This window comes from Poecilia latipinna, unplaced genomic scaffold (genome assembly GCF_001443285.1).
Source record: "Poecilia latipinna isolate Pla-1442-1.1 unplaced genomic scaffold, P_latipinna-1.0 Scaffold76, whole genome shotgun sequence".
Taxonomy (NCBI): Eukaryota; Metazoa; Chordata; class Actinopteri; order Cyprinodontiformes; family Poeciliidae; genus Poecilia; species Poecilia latipinna.
Window position 1 is genome coordinate 1 of NW_015112692.1, and position 19,291 is coordinate 19,291.

A 19,291-nucleotide genomic window follows, 5' to 3' on the forward strand; every position below is an offset into this window, starting at 1 on the left:
GTGTGTGTGTGTAGCTTTCTGTCAGGGTAACTCTTTGATTAGATTTTTTTGAAACTTGATGAAGCCCAATCAAAAGGCATCCATTGTTAATATGATGGCAGTCTGCAGCGCTTTTCTTAAAACTGCAATCAATGTTGTGAGGCAAGGACTACCCTTTGAACGCTGTAGTTTGTCCACAAAGATTGCGTATTTTGGGATTTATTTGTAGTAATTTGCTCTTTTGTATGTGTAAGCAAGGCTCCAATAATCTATGTAATGGATAGAGAACTATTTAAATTAAGTTATCTAAATTATTCAAATTTGTATATTTATTGTAAATTATTTAAAGGATGTTGCAGGTTGTTTAATGATGTTTGTCTGTTTTGATTACCACTGTTGGTGGTTTATGTTTTGTTTAATTGTATTTGCACTTTAAGTTTTTTTTTTGTTTGTTTTTCTTTTTTTTTGTCCCTCGCGGGCTGCCGTAGCCAAATGAGGGGAGGCCCTATAAAAGCTGGGAAATCACTATCAATGAATAACTTCAACAAACTGTCGGATGTGCTTGGCACTGTTAACGTTTAGCGTTCCCCGGTGAAAGCAGCGAGGTACGTTTTATTTTGTTGTTTGTGTTATAAGTTTATGTTATATTCTAATATTTGTATCTGTTTAGTTTTCACGGTGACTATGGTGATTGAGATGGGTGTGGTGACTCTTTGATGATCCACATCAAAGAAAATAAACAAGCCATGAAAATCACCCGTCGAGACTGCGCAAAATTTAATTCACGTGCTGGGGAGCTGCTACAATCTATTGGGATGGGAAAACAGTTAAATCCTACTTCTGCTTTTCTTTCTTTTTTTTCTTTTTTTTGTGCCTGAAAATACAAAATGCAACCACCTGTTGTCTTACAGCTGCAGAGCCGTGCAAAGCTGACTGGCACTGGGACTTTTTCCACATTTTTAAAAATCTATTTTATTGGGATGACCAACAAATGTGCAAAATTGTAAAATGGAACGTGGGAGCATTTGTTTCCAAGCTTTACCTTGAGGAAATCTGCCTCCTGAGGCCAAACCTGGCTTACCTCGCTTTTGGAGCCAAGCATTCTCAGCAGCAGCTAGCGTGGATCCAAAACAATTTGAAGAGACGCTTTGTTAATGTGTGAATAATAGGGGCAATCTAAATCAAGATTAAAAAAAAAAAAAAAAACGGAGGCAGTTTAAGCTGTGAAAACCCGTGTGATGCTCAAGATTTCTTTTAGAAAAAAAAAAAAAAACACATTTGCCCTTCCTCATGCACCACTCTACTGGAACATTACCATTCAGCTGACCTTATTCAAAAGTTCACGTGATGGAGGTACGTGCATGCGGAACACGATTCTCTGCTCGCTCTGCTGCTGTCTTTGCTTCAGCGGGCTATCGGCGCTTCATCTGATGCTCGGCTCTAATCTGCAGACTCGGGGGTGTGTTTCCTGCGTCGGGGCTGTGGCCCAATCCATCTGTCTTCATCAGTGAGCTGAGGCGGTTGTGTGCTTGGGCCAGCAGGACCCCGCTAAGCACCAGCTGCTAGCTGCCTTTTACACTGATTCCCACCAAGAGGGACATATTTACAGTACAGCGAGCTTCCCAGTAAGACTCGAGGATCTTTCAGCTCCTAATGGCTGAATTTTTGTTTTGTCTTGGGGTTTCGTTTTGTTTGCTCATTATTCTTTTCTTTTTCTTTTTTTTTTTAATATTTTTACTCTGCAGACTGCTGTGGTATTTTTTTAATCTCTTTGTCATGCTATCAAAACCACATATGTGGATTAATAACTAGAAAAGACTGATGCTCTTCAGGCTTCATTGAAACATTAGAACGTGCCTTTTAAGTTTTAAGATGGCTTTCTTTCCCCAGAATAGTGAAGATATCTGGTTTTTCACCATTATCACCACCGACTTGGTTTTATTCTGCAAGTACTCAATTTACAAGAACTAGTTCTAACATAACCTTCTTCACAATCATTCATTTAATTTTCAATTAGGCAGCAGCATTGGTATAATTGGTATAAAATGCTCTTTTTCTTCTAGGAAGTTACAATTTCAAATTTAGTTGGAAATACAAGAGCACACCCTGGAGTTTGAGGTCTCTCATCAGCCTTGCACTCAACATCCAATATAGTCACTAAGCATATATTATTTGTAAAATATTCATGCACAAAAGCAAAGAGTCTCAATTTACTGGTTTGTCTACTTCCCAACTCTTTAAATGTAGTCATGAAAAATAGATCGTCATTCAGAAAATGACAAAAACGTTGGACAAAAAAACAAAATCACAGATGTTTTGGTTAAACTCCTGGACCTGCTACTCCCAAAGTAGAAAAATATGTCTGCACTGACTTAAAATGTAGTTTAAACAGTTTTCTCTAATCACAGCCGAAATAAGGCAAAGGACATTTTTAAAAAAATGTTTTATTTGATTTGATTATATATACGTTTTAGTCACATTTTTAAGGGTGACCACAACATTTAATGTGTATGTGTGGCATTGGTAACAGAGAAAACACACCACCTGGAATCAGTCACAGTAACTGGATCGATTTTTAAGGAAACGCTACTTTGTATCAAGCTAATCTGATGAACCTCCATTAACAACTCCACCCTGGCCTTCAGTTGGGTCTACAGTGAGTGAGAGGAGAACACCTTGTTTGGGAATCAGTTTTCCCAACGTGGGACTGCAGCTAGCTTGGCGTAGATCCGATGTTCAGGCGCAGGAGACAAGTTAGACCCATTATTATCTGCTACCCCAAAATGTCACTCTACTCCCAACTTCCTTAATTCGTGCAGCACGAGAATTTACTGTTTGTCTAAACTGAAAAAAACAAACAAAAACAAAAACAAAAAAAAACAGCACACTTTAAATCTCTGCCACTTATCTGACAGAGACGATGATTACAAGTGAGACTTTAGCCATTGGTTGCGCACTTAGCTTACAAATGGAACGCAGTGGCTGGTGGGCTTTCATCTGTCACTCTGGTCTTACTGTTCTGGGCAGCAAACGACGGCGGTAATGCTCATTGTTGCAGACACAAGTATCGGTGTCTGCAACAGTAAGCCACGAGGGGAAGAGAACATGAGCGGTTTAATTTGATACCGATGGTACAATGACATCCTTTGGCAGGTCCACAAAAGAAAGCCTTCTGCCCGCCGTCTCGGGCCGTGTGAATGGCATTGTCACGGAACGCCATCCAGCGAGGCCACGAGCACGATTGACTGCGAGCCCAGCCCTGTGTTTTTATACAGTGTTATTGTTCTGCAAGGCCTTTCTGACAAATGGCAGCGCGAGTGAACACACACTGCCGTTTTGTGTTACTTTACAGCGCCCATGAGGCACTTGTGGTATTTCATGTCTCTCAAAGCTTCGTACACGTCAAATTGAAGTTGAAGCGACAAATCTTCATAAAAAAAAAAAGAAAAAAAAAAGGGAGAAGCCCATTGAAGAGCCTATTTAGCTACGATTTGCTTTGACCTTCGAACATGCTTAGAGTTCTGTGTTTTATCATTTAACAGATTTAGAGGTGAGGGTAAGCAACGTCCCGGAGGAACAAGCACTCACTGCAACCATCTGAGGAGCGTTGGAGATGGCGGCGGTGATGAGAATTGGCTCTGGATGTGAGCAGGCTGGCTTTCCGCCTGAAGGAGAACAAAAGGTGGATCTTGCCTTTGGTCTCACTATTACGAGCGTGATGGTACATTTGGCTTCTCTCTTTAGTGTACCTCTGTTTCTTTGGGACTGTGGTGCTGTGACGGCACGCCGCAGAATATAATGTACTGAACTTTTCAAAAACCGTCCTCCACCCTTGAGCATTTTGGTGTCTTCCTCTTTAGCGCCATTTCGGTTGCAGCTACTTTTTACTGTTTTGTCTCTGCCACCCTTTAAACGTGCAAAGACTGAAGTGTTTGCCAAGTCTCCTCATCACGATTCCTCAAATTTCATGAAACGGAGAGCGTTTGAACAGCAGTTTTCAATGGCTGCCACAGGTTTTCATTTGGATTTATATCTGGACTTTGACTAGGCCATTTTAAGACATAAATGTGCTTCAATCTCAACCATTCCACTGTCGCTCTGGGTGCATGTTAAGGGTTTTTGTCTTGTCAGAAGGTGAACTTGATTGTAATTCTGGCCTATGCAAATATTATAGATTAGCTTTTTTTTTACTATAAACTAATTATTTGATTTTTGAATACAGTTTTTTACACTGGATTTCATTGATTGATACCAAAAACCATCTAAAATGTTAATTCTGCACCCAACAGATACTTTTTTGGCTGCCTACATGTTAATATCTCATTATAAAGCGTCAATGTTTGCAAGAACGTGGGAAAAAAATTATGACGGGTCTCTTGTAGCTTTTCAGACTTCTATATCTTCAGCTGTTTACTTGCAATTGCACACAATCTGAGTCAAATCACTTCCTCAACCTTCATGTTTCTGTCATTCCTGGACCCACACTCTTGACAACTCTTGATTGAAATGTGCAACATATTTCTTTTTTTTTTTGTTGTTGTTGCTTACTTGCACTGAAACACTGGCGAAATACTGCCTTCCTGCAGCATGTTGCTCGGTTTTTCATCATTTTCTCATAATCTTACTTCTTTTTTTTTTCTTTTCTCCCCCTCTCCTCCCCCGAGGAATTACGCTTGAACCTTAAGAATGTGTTCCACCCAAACTGTGTCAAACTCCTCAGATATGCAGTAAACAAAGCTGGCATCCAACTGCAGGGCGGGATGCTGTGCCATTTGTGCTGTGCTGGGGGACAGCGAGCCGGTTTTCTTTGCAGGCATACCTTTAAAATGTTAATTGTTGTGCTCATTTTTTTATAATCGAGGGAGAAGACTCTTCCCCCTAAATATAGCCGCGCTTGCTCGCATAGACCAGCACTGATTTATATTGCATAGGGAAGACGTTTAAGTCGGCTTTCCCACAGGTCTCTAGCACCACCGCTTTATGCACATTTTAAAGCTACTGCTGAACCTAAAAGCTGCCCAAGAGGGAGTTGTAGAGCAGATCGTATCGGCAAACAAGCACAGAAAGAACCGAGGATAATCTGAAGGCAAGCGCTAGGGCCTTTTCTGTAGTGACTCATTTTATCACCCCTTTTTTTTTTCTGACTCTTATTCTTCCTGATCCCTGAATTTATAAACCTTCACCTCTGAATCCTGCCTTCATCTTGCTCAGAAAGCCTTGTCTCTACATCACTCTAATGGGAGGTGCTTGTATGTTCCCTGTTAGTCAAACCATCCTCGATCTGCTGGATATTTTTTTTTTTTTAAAGGAAGCATGCCATTTGTCTGTGTGCCATGCTGATACCAGCAGGCCTTTTGGATCCTTGCTATCATTTCCTCTCTTAAATTGCCAAATTTAATTGCGGCAGAGAAATGAAAGCCTTATCAAAACTTCTCCCGATGTGGGGCAAACAAATTAAGATTTCAGCCTTTTTTTTTTTTTAACCTTTCTTTTTTTTTTTTTTTTTTTTTACAACCTCTTTCATTTTTATCTCTTTCAAAAGGCCTTGCGTTGTAGTTTAGAGGTAAAAATCATTAGAAATCCGTCTTTTGAACCCAGATCATTTGCCAGATCAGGTGGAAAGCAACCTCGTGAGATTACTGGTTTGTAGAGTTGAATGGTAATATATCGTTTTGGAAGCTGCGTCTGATCTTGGTGCACGGCCAAATGGCGTACAAGTCACAAGCAAACGACGGACGTGTTTTCAGATCTCCACGTTTTGTTTTTTTTCTTGTTTGTTTTTCGTATTCGGCTCTCCGCTGGTCCAGCCGTGTTATCTCAGCAGCAGAGATCTGTTTAAAGAAAGACAGGACAATAATTTAGCACGCTGGCTTCATCAAAGCGCCTCTGATTGCTTTGAAATGTGCTGTGATGTAATGTTTTCCCTCTCCATTGCTGCCGACAGGACACATAAACACCGCCTCTTTCCAATGCAATTCAAGAGTGAGTGTGTCACTCCTTTCCCGTGTCCACGCCACTGCACAAAATTAGTCATCAAATCGATTTTTGTCTCCAGTCGCTGCCTGAGTTCGTTTGTACAATCTGCGAGGGCAGCTGCTTTGTTTCGTGGAAGATATCAGCGAAGGCAATTAGAGTTAAAATAAATATGTAGTGCACAAGAGGACTTAAATTGGTCTTTCCAGCCTAAAACTTCAAATAATCAGTTTGACATAATTTGAATTTTTGAAGTGAGGTCTGACATTGTGAGTTAATATCTGACCTGCAGTAAGTAGCTACTAGTTTGCAAGGGACAAGACCAATTGGGATTTCTACCATCTCAAGAGTTTCATTTGAAAACTGTCGAGGAGCTTGGCACCACCGATCTTTCCGTGTGAAACAAGTGCAAACTTAAAACGGAGCATGTGACATTTTCTCGTCAGAGCAATTAGCTAATGGAAAACATAAGGCTATAAAATTCTTGGAGTTACATATATGGAGCCCACAATGTTTCTGCATTTTGTACAGTTTTACTTTTATATCAGCCAGTTGCCCTCAGCATAAACTTGTTCCTTTTTCAGTACTGTGATTTGACTCATTTCTCAGAAAAAAAGTAGGCAGTGCTGTCTACTATAACAAGCCTTTCACTGAGTGCCTGCTAATGTTGAAACAGAAAAGTCGAGGATGTCTTAATTCAAAAGAAAACTCATGTTAAGTGACCACTTTTACATGAGCACATTTAGATTTGAAAGCTATAAATGAGTTCAGCAAAACTGACATTTGTCAAATTTACACAACGGTTTAACCAACAAGGGCTTTTATATTAACCTTATACTTTTAATAAAGATTGATTTGTGACTGTGTGTGTGTGTGTGTGTGTTTTTCTTGTTTGTTTTAGAGTTTACAGAATAATGATCCAAACATGATGATGATGTTTGCCAACCACCATTAAAAAAATAGGAAGGAAATCAGAGAAATACTATGTATGTATTAAAATATATATACAGATGTATCAAAGAAAATATTTGGATCAGTCGTACAACGTACAGTATTCCTGAGTATTCCTGACCAGACATTTTGATGGAAATATAATGAACACTGTTTAGAATCAAACATATGGGATTAATTGTCTTATTTAGATGGATACCAGCTCATGTTGGTATTGAAGAGGACATGAAACGGCAGATAAAGTTGCGGAGGAGTCGGTCTACAGTACACATTTCAGTTGTAATGATTGTAGAAGTGAGTCGAACAGAAGTAAAAAGCGTCATAAAGAAGAAAATGAGAAAAGATGGCAAAAACAATGGGAAGAAGAAAGAAAAGGTAGGTAGTTTTGTAGGACTTGGCGAAAGAGAGATGATTAGAGGTAAGAGGTAGTCAGGAAATGAAAGAGTTGAGCAGATGAGCAGTCTTCCTAAAATGAAAATAAGATTAAATTCCTCTGATATATTACAGAGACGTTTAATAGCTGATCGTTTTCATTCTTAAGCTTTAATAAATTATCTGAGATTGGCTCGTTTATTTGGAAGGATAGGAGTTTTTTTTTTTTTTTTTGATGTTTCAGTTCACACTCCATTCCAGTTGGTGGCGGTAACGTGCCCCCTTTTTTTTTTTTTTGCCAATTCATAATAAACCCCAAGAGAAGAAGAAGACTCAAGATGACAGAGAGAGGGCAGATGAATTGAACTTGGACCAAAGGCTAGTAAACTGAGAACTACATGGACTGAGAAGTGAACAAACAATGATTCGGCATATTTTTCGTGGTTAAATATGTCAAGGTACGTTTTAAACACACATTTTTCACCTCTATATGCTTGTGCGTTAAAGATAGCTTATTTCCTCTGTTTGGTAGTGACTTGCATTGATGTTGCAAACGTTTTGCTCTGTTTTCCCAAAAGTAATCTGTTGTCTAGCTTATGTGAGGGTTCTTGCCTGAGTTAAGCTAAAGAAAAACCTACTAAACCAGTGGTTTCAAACTCGAGTCCCCAAGCACCAGTGTCCTGCAAGTTTTAGGTGTCTCTCTGCTTCTGCACACCTGGCTCCAATATGAGCTAATTAGCATAGCTCCGTAGAGCTTGACGGCATGCTAGTGAGGCAGTTAGCCTTTTAATCAACTGTGTAGGACGAGGGACACAACTAAACGGGAGGCGGACACTGGTTCTTGAAGACTGCAGATTTCTTTTTTAAATATAGTCATTTCCATATATATTAAAAAAAAAAAAAAAATTTACTAGTTCCAAACTGATTTTTGAATAGAATTAAAACTAAAACAATTTATGTTGGCTGCATTCTCCGACTCTCAAAAAGTAAATCTTGCAGTGTAGACATTGTGTTATAAGCAAGTCCAAAAGTAAACTTGTTTAATGCCAAGTCTGGCCCTTAAAATCCGCTGTCACACATGTTTAAGTGCTTCCCTGCTGCCACACAACTGACAAATGAAAAGAATGGGTGATTAAAGGCTTTGGAAGAACTTGATGGTATTCTGGGGGATTAATGCAATCATTTGAATTTGGCGTGCTGGGAGCAAAGACAATTTTCAAACATGTGGCAGTGAAAGTAGGCCCTAAAGATCAGAATTGAGAACTTATGTTTTAGACCACTTCAATTCAAAGTCAAATCAGACTACAGTTTAAAAAGATTAAAAAAAATATCCAACTTGAATGAATTATGTCCAGTTAATAGACTGGTACCACGACTAAGTTTTGCAAGTTATTCCCTTGACTGTATAAAACTGTTTGAGTTGTAATCTTTTTTTTTTTTTTTTCTTTTTTTTTTGAATTGGGGTATAAAGCAACTGAGTTTCACAGAGTTCTTGGTAATTCAACTTTAGAAAATATTAATTGCTGAATTATCAGTGGAGGAGTCTGAGGAGTATTCCCTGAATGTGTCATTAATTTTAATCAGTAGCAAGCCGTTTATTCACAGTGCTGTAAAAACAGATTGGCTTCCTTACAGATCTCTTCAGTTGTTTTTGTCACACTTAAATGGTTCAGCTCATCAAATTTTAATATAATACGAGGCTGACCTGAATAAATAGGGGGGAAAAAAAGCAAATTTTTAAAAATAATTTCATTTATCATGGCCCAATGTGGGGAAAAGTGTCTGCCTCTTAAAACCAGAGAACTAGTTGCATCTCCCCAGGTCCCGCTATCAAGCATCAAAATTAGTCTCTAATGTTACTGGAGAAATTCTGGGACCTTTTTCTTTACAGATTTGCAGCAATTTGGCCACCCTTGACAAGCTGCAAGCAGGAACAATCGTGCCAGATCATTTCAACCAAATTTGAGTTCAGACCCTGACATAGCCTTTAGAAAATGTTCTCTTGCTATTGAGCTTTATTCAGAATTTTAAGGTCACAGGGTGAAGGCAAAATATTCTCCTTTCAGATTTTTTTGCCCCCTAAGACATTTCCTCGTTCTATTATTTTCAGAAAGGCTTTCAGTAAAGCGGCTCCAGATAATCAATCATGATACAACCTCCTTTTGTTACTGTTTTAAATGCTAGGGATTTTCCCCTTTCGACATTTCTCACTAATGTCTTTTTATATTTTGCAACAACCGTACCACTGCACATTAGACTTCACGAAGCTTTAAAAATGGATTATTTCAACTTATTGTCTATATTGTACTTAGTGTACATTATAAGGAAATGTAGTTGTCAGGCTTGGATAAATATCACTTTTCAGATCAAAGTCACTAAGATGTTTTTGGTTGATCAAGACTCAAAGTTGATCATTTTAACGTATCAAAGTTGGTCAAAATTGAATTGAAATGGTTGACCACTGACACTTTTCATTGAGGTCAACAATAAACTAATTCGTGGCATTTCAGAATAATATAAAATATATATATATATGTTTGATTCAAACGTTTCTGGTGCCAATTCATTAGAATCAACTTCAGGAAGTGTAAATGGGTTTATAAATGATGTGCCTTTTTTTTTTTAAAGCAGGAAGTTATGCATAGTGAGAATTAGCTTACACTCTGTTATTTGCACCGCGTGGTACTCCAATGCATATTCAATATGGGTGAGATTTCTCCAGTTTTGTACTTGTTAGGTCGATTTCACACACACCCTTCCCCTCCCCTACAGGTGTTGTTTTTCCTTGGGGGAGCTGAAAACGTTGCCGTTAATTAACTCGCTGCCGATTCCACACTTGTAGCTCTCTGTCAACACTTCCTTTACAAGAGGAATCTAAACGGTCTGGGAAGCCGCGAGTTCTCACATCTGTGCATGCGCCAGGGTGCGTGTGTGTTTGCGCGTGTGTGTGTGTGTGTGTGTGAGTGAAGCTAAATGGCATCTTGTCGCCCTCGCACCTGCACAGCTGTAGGAAAAGGCATAGGGGTGGAATAGAGAAGTTGACTTCCTTAAGAGACACAAGTCACACGTTTCCTACAGTATAAACTTTGTTCTGTTTAAAAGTGTACAGAATTCCTCCTAATGAAATGAGGCTTTTCTCATCTGTACAGGGATTATTTCCTTATAAATTACATTTTATTTAATAGATTTGCTTTCTTTCAGATGATTCAAGTGCATCTTGCATGTGTTGCCTTGCTAAGCAGAGCAGCACTAGGTTGAATTGGTGCATAATTGCCCCAGGGGTATCGGATGAACATTTAATTACAAACAGAAACACTGGAGGCCAATACAAGCAGACATGACAGTTACCATGTCAGTCAACCGTCGTGCATTTATAGAAATCCAACATCAGTACAGAGACTTTTCACATTGTAATGTAGTGCTTGGTTTAAGTGGTGGGACAATGATCAGAAGCATACCAACAACTCTACCTCTGAAAGGTTTTGGAGTGGCCTATTAAAAGTCCAGACTGAAATTGGACTGAGGCGTTGTGGCATGACCTAAACTGGTCCATTGCTGCTCAAAAACCTTCCAATGTGGCTAATTTAAAACAATTCTCCTGTATCCCACAATGAGTGTGAGTGTTATGAGTATCCCACAAAATGCTTATAATACCACCTAAAACTGTTTAGAATCAAATTCTAATATCTGCTGATTTTTCTCCTATCTCCATCAATGTCTTGGAATTAAATTGATTTCGCATATGTAAGCAGTCTTGCTCTACATCAAATAAGCTGGCTCCCACTTCTAACAGTCCGATTTGGCTCCAGTCCTAAACATTGTTGTTTGAAATGTGCGTCTTTGTTTGGGTGGCTGCCTAAAGGTAGCAGCCCAGTGGGAATCGCTGATGTTCAGTCATCAGAACGGATAGATCAGAGGAGACAGCTGGAAGGATTCAAACACACACACACACACACACACACACAGACACACACACAGACGAGAGTGTCCTAAGGGACGGTGTGCACTATGCCAGGTAGGACAGATCTACAAATGACGCACACATTCTACAGCACACATCACAAACAGGGGCCTTGGGCTGGGATACATATGTAGAACTTGGACTGCTTCAGCTGGGAATGAAAGAGTGAGCTGAGCCAAGAAATCGTGAAACACAGATGTCAGACACAATGCAGAAAAATAAACAAACTGAACCTAGTTTTCAGGAAACATTGGAACAAAAACATGGTTACCACTAATGGTTCATTTTATGCTGTATTACCATTTTAAAAAGCATGAAATTAAAATTTCTGAAGACATTTTATGCAGCTAGGCTAAAAATATTAAATTGCTCTATTAGCAATTATAGCTCGCTCGCTCGCTTTTTTTTTTTTTAATATAACAAAAGGACCCATAGCAACTTAAGATGGTAGTTATCTTTTTTGAAATGCAAGGGGGGAATACAAAACCTTTTTAATGCAGAAATGTGGGTTGTTTCTTTTAACCGAGGACAATGGGCCTCATAAAAGGAATTCCTGTGTGTGTGTGTATGTGTATATATATATATATATATATATATATATGAGGAACACTTCTTATTTTATAACCTTAAAAGAACATTTTGTCTTAATTTGAAGGGCAAGGTCAGGACAAATAAGTTACATGAGTTAGAAGAGTTTGAGTTCCTCTCTGACAAGAGAATCGTGGTTTTAGCTGTGTACGGGCCTTTAGTAGGTTACTAAATGGGAAATCAGCACTATTGTAATAATAGTGACTAGTCATATTTTTCCACCCAGTAAGCAGAATAAGTACTTTGCTTAAGGTCACATCAACATGTTGATGAGAAAAGCTGAAATTGAACTTGCAACTTTCCAACTGCTGGAGGGTTACTTGTCTCACTCTCTCTAAACTTAGACAAAATAGAGCAAGGCCATATGGAGCAAAAATAAAAATATATATTTTCTGTAAAACAATGTAAATTCAAATTAGAAATCAAATTTTTCTAAGACTTTCAGTATTAACTGAAAGAACAAATTAGACTTGAAATCAAATGATTACACGTTTGAAAAATCTCTTGATCACTGTGGAACATTATGAATTGCAAGTAAAAAAAATAAATTATTTTGTTACTTTGAGTATAACTTTACACTATTAGTTGCAGTCTCATCCTGTACAAAGAGCTTGAATAGTGGTGCCCCTAACTTGTGCTTCGTTTTTGTTTTTTCCCTCGATAAAATATTGTGCTTAAAGCTTACAATGCACTAATATACTAAATTAGTATATGTGCTGCCAAATCCTTCTGCCACACTTTCCATCAATTTGCTGATGGGCCTGTGGACATCACAGTCGGTTAGAGAACATAGTATGGTTGAATTTATGTTCTGCACTCAAAGTAGTAAAACATTACGTTCTTCTTTATTTTTATTCACATTTGTTCTTTGGGTGGACTTGTACTCTGCATGGTTACAGGAAAAACAAACTCTTCACTATATGTTGAAACCCACAAGGTTTCTGGATAATTCAGCACGGGAGCCATTCATGAAGAGGATCAGACTAGATCTGATTTTCAAGAGCCACCTTCACATCCTGCTGAGACCTACAAGACTGCCACCGCATCCACCATGACGGTCAAGAACAAGGAAGCTCAGCCATGGCTGGACATGGAGCATAATCCAAGGTACAATGTTAATTCCAACATAAAGAACACTGCAGCAACTAAATTGTATGAACATTCAGTTGCTGCACCTGATTCAGTTTTACACAAGACAGTAAATGAAGTCTGCTGCTCTGTGATTAATGCATGGTACAGTGGATTTATATCATTTCTCTACTGGAATGTAATGTAACAGCTGTATTTACAAGCAGCTAACATCCATGTTATTCAGCATTTAAACAAGTATATAAATATATTTCTAACTGTTCTGAAAACTATATTACCTTCATCAACACTTGTTTCAGTCTTGTTTTTATTAATCATGGCTCATCCGAGTCATTTTCTGGCTCAAACTATATGAATATAAAATTGAGATCCTTGAATTTGCAAGTTCCCCGTCCAACTGCCTTCATCTACCTAAACAAAAATTCTTTAGAATCTGTCCAATTAGTTGTTCAGTGTAAACTTCATTAAAGCCAAAAAATTACCCTCAAGCACAGCTCTGTGTTTTAGATGAGTGTTTGCGCGTGTGTGTGTGCGTTATGGTTGTTGAAAAGGGAATGCACCTCTTAACATTTGCCTTAATCTTAATCATAATTGTTTCCTTTTTGTAACGGATGAGAAAGAACTAAAGTTTTTGAACCTTCTTATCCAAAATAACAAAATTAAAGTGATATGTAGTTATCGTCTGCTCTTTAACACATTAACTGAGCTTATTAATAATGATCTTTGCATAGCAGTAGAGAAGTAATGGCTATTCGGGTCTTTATAATGTCCCACTTATAGTTTTGCTTTCTCTTCGCATTTTTAAAAGTATAAAAGGTTACAATGTACTATATCAGTCCAGGCTTGCTCTTTTCCCAAGTAATATTCTTGTTTTTTATTTTTTTAACATACTAGACAAGTACTAACATGCTACAAGAAAAAAATAATTATTTTGCTGGTAACTAAGTAATAACCTTCAGTCATAACATTTCAATATATATTTTATAGTTGCATCAAATATTAACAAGTTGTGTTGAGGAATGTTTGCACACATTTGCAAGGCCAGAGAATATGTGCAACTCCTTTATTTCATACTTGCATTTACAGTATTCATGACCTTTGATTTGCATGCTGTGCTTGTCAGCAAAGAAGAAAAACATGCGAGGTTCTCTTTATGAATACATTTAATACCATTTAAAACACACAACTGTAACTTCAACATCTGTCTTGTTTTTGTTGCTATACATGCATTGTTTGCTAGAAAGTTTGCAGGAATGCTTGTAGGAATACGACACAAGTTTGATTTATGCGCTTCAGGTGAGGAACAAGAATTATTAGTTTTTCTAGACTGCCAGAGCCAACAGATAGGTGGTGTAGAACTTAATACCTTAAATGAAAGCCAAAAATCCAAGGTTAAAGTTAAGATAAGCAATGTTCTTAATTACCTAACTGACTTTATTACTAGTAAAAAATTTTTGTCCCATTACCCATTTTTATCTCACTGTAGCCTTGGTAGACATTGTACATACAGAATAAGTATAGGCACCTACCTTGCCATAAAACGTGCTTTTCATTAAAGAACCCAGATGCTTTGATGCTCCCAGATCATTACAATCCAGATAAATCACCTTGAAAAATGCTCCTTTACCGGCCCAGAGGGGGCACTGTGTCGCTGTGCGGGGGGAAGCTGATCCTTCAGGTCAGGTGGGAAACTGCAATACTTATCCCTCCTTACATCACCTCTCCTCCTGACAAAGTGCACCGAGTGCTTCAGGGGCATACTAATTCGCCCGATGTGTATTAGCTCCCCGTGTCTGCCATTCAACACAGTGACAGTAATTTGGCAGAATGGTGGGAATAAGTCTCATTTCTGTTCTGTTTCCGCTCAGAAGCTGGGAAGATCTTGTGGAGGATTAGAACCAGCATAAGGTAGCAGAGATTTAACCATAACCGACAAAAACATAAATGTCCAACTGTCTTAATTGCTGTTAACACTATAGCAGTGATATACACTGGATCATAGGCATTGCAAGAACTAAGTACACCCCATAATTCTATAGTTTGTTAAATCATTCTGGAGGAATTTCAGCTCATTTTTCTTTACAACATTGCTTCAGTTCATGGACGTTTCCAGATATTTGTTTCACTGCACTCTCAAAAGTTTCCAACACAGGGGTTCTGTTGGGTTGAGGAATAAACTTTGACTGGGCCATTCCACCACATTACTGATATGGTCCCTTTTCAACCATTCCGCTTGAGATTTGCGGCTGCTTTGTGTTCAATGTCCTTTTGTTGACCCAGTTTTGACCAAACTTGAGCTTTTGGACAGATGACTTTCCATTTTACTTTAGAGTAAAATAGGACATAGGTTTCCTGTTGAGTCAAAGACTGCAAGATATTCAGGTCCTGCGGTTCCACCATGGTTGACAATTGGAATGACATGTTGTGCTGTTTTTGTTTTAAGTTGAACTATTATGGAACTGTGCAATAAGACCAAACACCTTTACATTGGTCTTATCTGTCCAAAGGACATTATTTCAGATGTTTGCTTGCCATATTCTTATTACAGAGGTGAGCTTGTCTTTAGGAAACAATCCCAATAGCAATATTTGTTTCATCTTTCCATTTTTCTAATTCTCATTCATATATTTCGACATTGAATATGCTAATTGAGGCCTGTAGGAATTTGAATGACTGTGTTGATGATTTTTTTTTATTTATTTGGAGACATTGGATTGTCTGATTCTAGGGTGAATCGTAGGGTTTCAGTGAAAGTTTCATCAGGGAATAATCGACAATTACTAGAAATGCTTGATGGTGGCTAGTGGGCACAACCGGTTATTAAAAGTGGCTCAGGTTGGATTTGATAGCTTTTTTTTTTTTTTTTCCTTTTATAAAATAAATTACTTGAAAATTCGATTTTTTTTAGCTTACCGTTGTTTGATGATGTTTGAAATTAGATGTGTGATAAACGACAAAAACTAAAGAATGAACTCAAGAGGGAAGACTCTTACTACACTTTTTCTTTCCTCATGCAAAGGAACCTTTACATCTGCAGTTTGACGGCTCAGAGTGATAGTGAAACTTTTGCGTCATCAATTTCAGATTTTTAACTGTTGTGCTTTTTGATACTTTGCCGACATGACATTAATTCAGGTGTCAAATGGTTTGAAAAGGACTTTCTAACCTGTAAGAATTGCTTCTCTAACATCACTGTAGATGTTTTTCTACTTTGACATGGTGTTTAATATGCATGATTTACAATCTGACAAAACTCCTTTTATGCAGATGGGCTGATCATCAGCTAATCAAGTGTATTCAACTTTCACCATGTGGCTGCTACAGTCTGTCTTCAGTCCAGTCCAGCCAGGTTGTAGATGGTCTTTCAGGTCAGTAAATCCATCTTTTTTTTTTTTTTGTTTTCCATAATTGCATTTAAATGCCACCTTGTTGTTGATTTAGAGCAACAGCTAAGAGAATTTTTATTCAGAGTATCGTTGTGACCAGTTAAGGCAACTCCTGCAGTTATAACTTTTGAAAAACTAGAAATTTAGCTTCCTAGTGCTAGGGGAGCGATGTTGGTTCCTTATTCAGCATTTCAATTTCAAACATGTTTGTTTCTAGTGCCGTATATAATTCCCAAACATCATTCATATTCACCCTTGAAAGCAAATAGTTCAAGGAAATGTTTCCTTCCACAGAGAAATGCCTCACTTTGTGAACGTTCTTCATTTCAAGAGGCAGCGTCTGACTCCTAAAAAAACAAAACAAACAACAAACCGTGTCACTCCGAGTCTGTGTGGAATTCAATACTTCTTAGAAATCTTTGTCGTTCCTGCTGCAGGAACATTACAGAGCTGATTTATTCACTATTCTGCAATGAGCACATTTATCTTTGGGCTGCTTGTAAAGCTGATTCATTCAAATGATCAGTTCCCTTCTGATGGTTATGTTTTGTTTGCATTTCTGCAGTTTCATATAGCAAAAACATTGAAGGAGGGAGATCGAATTTCAGTATTGATCCATCAAGTCCTGCATACCTTGGGCATGATCTGCTTTACTTGGTGTAGATCAGCTGCCTAATTTAGGCAGAGTTTCTTCTTGGAAATGAGCCCATATAGCTCCCTTCCTGCAAAGGATCTCATTTTTATCAGAAAATATAATTTCAAGATTTCTTAGGCATCATTTCTAAGATTGAAAAATGCGTCAACAATGACACACATTCTAGTAGGAATGTTTGTTAAATGACTCAAGCTTGAGTATTGCCGTGTAAAGCAATCTTTTCACATATAGACATGACAACTACAGCTTTATTGCATTTGAATTACATCATCTGATAAAGTAGTTTATAATAATCAGATTAAAGTAAAAATGATTCATGGTTTCTAAACATTTAAAAAAAAAAACAAAGTGTGTTGTGTGGCATTCATTTTTGTTCTGGCCTATTTATTCTGATACCCCTAACTAAAATAAAAAGGGAAAGGGTTAGAAAAATAGTGACATTCAGTCAGGTTTATGGCTATATATAAAGCCCAAAACTGATTTTAGTTAGAAAAACTGATTTAGCTCATATTATATGGCTGCTTCATTGAAGAAGATTGCCAATGAGGAAGTTTGTCCAGGAGCAGTTCTATGCCAACTGTATTTATTGTACTTTTCTGCTTCCATTGTCTCTGTGGCTCATTACCGCCCCCTATCTGTGCAACACTGTACTTACTAGTGCATTTTATCTGCTTTTTTATGACAGATCAGAAAATCTCTCTCTCTCTCTCTCTCTCTCTCTCTCTGTGTATATATATTTATAAATAAAACGCATTCAATAAATGTGGAACGTCAGCACGCGTAATCAAAAACATCACTCTGCAAAAGAATGCTCTAAAAACCTGGACCTCTTGTTATGACGGAGGCTAAATCTCATAATTTCTTGAAACATTGAAATGAGACTTTGGTAAGGAAAATATTGGTGGTTGGCAATGAATATTGTCATTCCGACATCTCATAAACAGCCTGCATTCTTCTTGTGCCTCCTCTACAATGCCAACACAAATGCTTGTGTGCAACACCAACAAATGAAAGCTAATACCACAATGTCTGGTGTATTTTCCCTCTCAGAAAGATGACAGATGAAAAAGTGAGGGAATGAGAAAACATTCTAGGCAGAGGGCAATGGCTCCAAAACCCAGACGGACCTGGCGCAACCAATCTCTGCTTCACAGGCGCAAGTTGAGGTACGCTGTGGGGAAATCGCCGGGTCTTCGGGGCGGTGTCAAGGGAGAGCGAGTGAAAGGCAAAATGAGAGAAAATGGCAGCAAATGAAGTTGGCGGGCTGTGGAGTATTGTTTCCTCCTGTTCGTTGTAATGAACAGGCCTTCGGAACAGACTGGGGAAATTGGTCCCCAGAGGACCCCGGGCCTTTTTCATCTGTCAGGTGTGTTTGCCACACACATAGACATTCTTTCTCACTAGGCACACACAAACACGCACACCGGCGGACACACATTTGTCAAAACCGTCCGAGTACGCTGACGCACACCCAAACACAAACGGTTGAAAAGCACAGCGGTATTGTTTGTGTACTCTGTGATGTCCATTCAAACTTAACCTTGTATTAGTTCTGTTGATGAAGATGGATGGTGCACATATTGTGTACACATCTAACTATGAAGCATCTACCTTCGTCTTCCCTTATTTCAGAACATGTCTGTGTAGTTAATCTGATGAAGACGAGGTATAGCTTTTTATTTAAGAGTCTTTTGATTCCCTTTTTCCAGTTTGAGGTTATGAATAACTAAAGTAGTTACATTTCCCTTGGTTATATGTGTTTATTTGTGCTGCGGCGATAAATAAAATATTAATGGCATCGTTGCTCCTCTATATATCATGCAGTATTAAATTTATTCACTTAATGTGTTTGCTTTTACCAAGTTCAAGCTTAAAGAGTCCCACTCTTTTAAGAGCTGTACAGTCCGCACAGTGTGCCATTAGGGAGCAGTGAATAGCAAATATAATACGAGTATAAGTGTAGGTATGTCTGCATTCCAGTGGTCCAATAAAATTGTAAGTGCATATTTGATTTGCTGTCACAGCTAGCCAACCTTTAACATGACAGAAGACATTGAATGATGCATAGTATTTATTGATGGAAGACATTTTGACTTGTTAAAAGGTATAAGATTAACATGCAAACATTTTTGAAACACAGTTCTGACTGGATGTTGTTGGAAAAGGACATTTTAAAATTCTTCTCCCACGTATTTTGTTGCAATTACAGCTGGACGTCTGTGTCGCTAACAGTTTTGTAGATATAGGAAGTGAAATTACTGCCCATTTTTCCTTTAGGAAATAGATCAAGCTTAGTCAGATAGGATAACGTTTAAACTTGGTCTCATCTGACCAAAT

General features: G+C 38.2%; 1 long non-coding RNA gene across 2 annotated transcripts; it reads left to right on the forward strand.

Moving 5' to 3' along the window:
* The first annotated feature begins 7,464 nt into the window (after nucleotides 1–7,464).
* Nucleotides 7,465–18,115, forward strand: LOC106936351 (uncharacterized). Of its 2 annotated transcripts, XR_001422115.1 has the most exons (4): nucleotides 7,465–7,733; nucleotides 12,724–12,931; nucleotides 16,181–16,281; nucleotides 18,005–18,115. It is a non-coding gene; the product is annotated as an uncharacterized LOC106936351 (long non-coding RNA). The 2 variants fall into 2 exon arrangements; XR_001422116.1 differs by lacking the exons at nucleotides 16,181–16,281; nucleotides 18,005–18,115 and adding an exon at nucleotides 14,782–14,831 and having other exon boundaries at nucleotides 7,466–7,733.
* The last annotated feature ends 1,176 nt before the right edge of the window (nucleotides 18,116–19,291 follow it).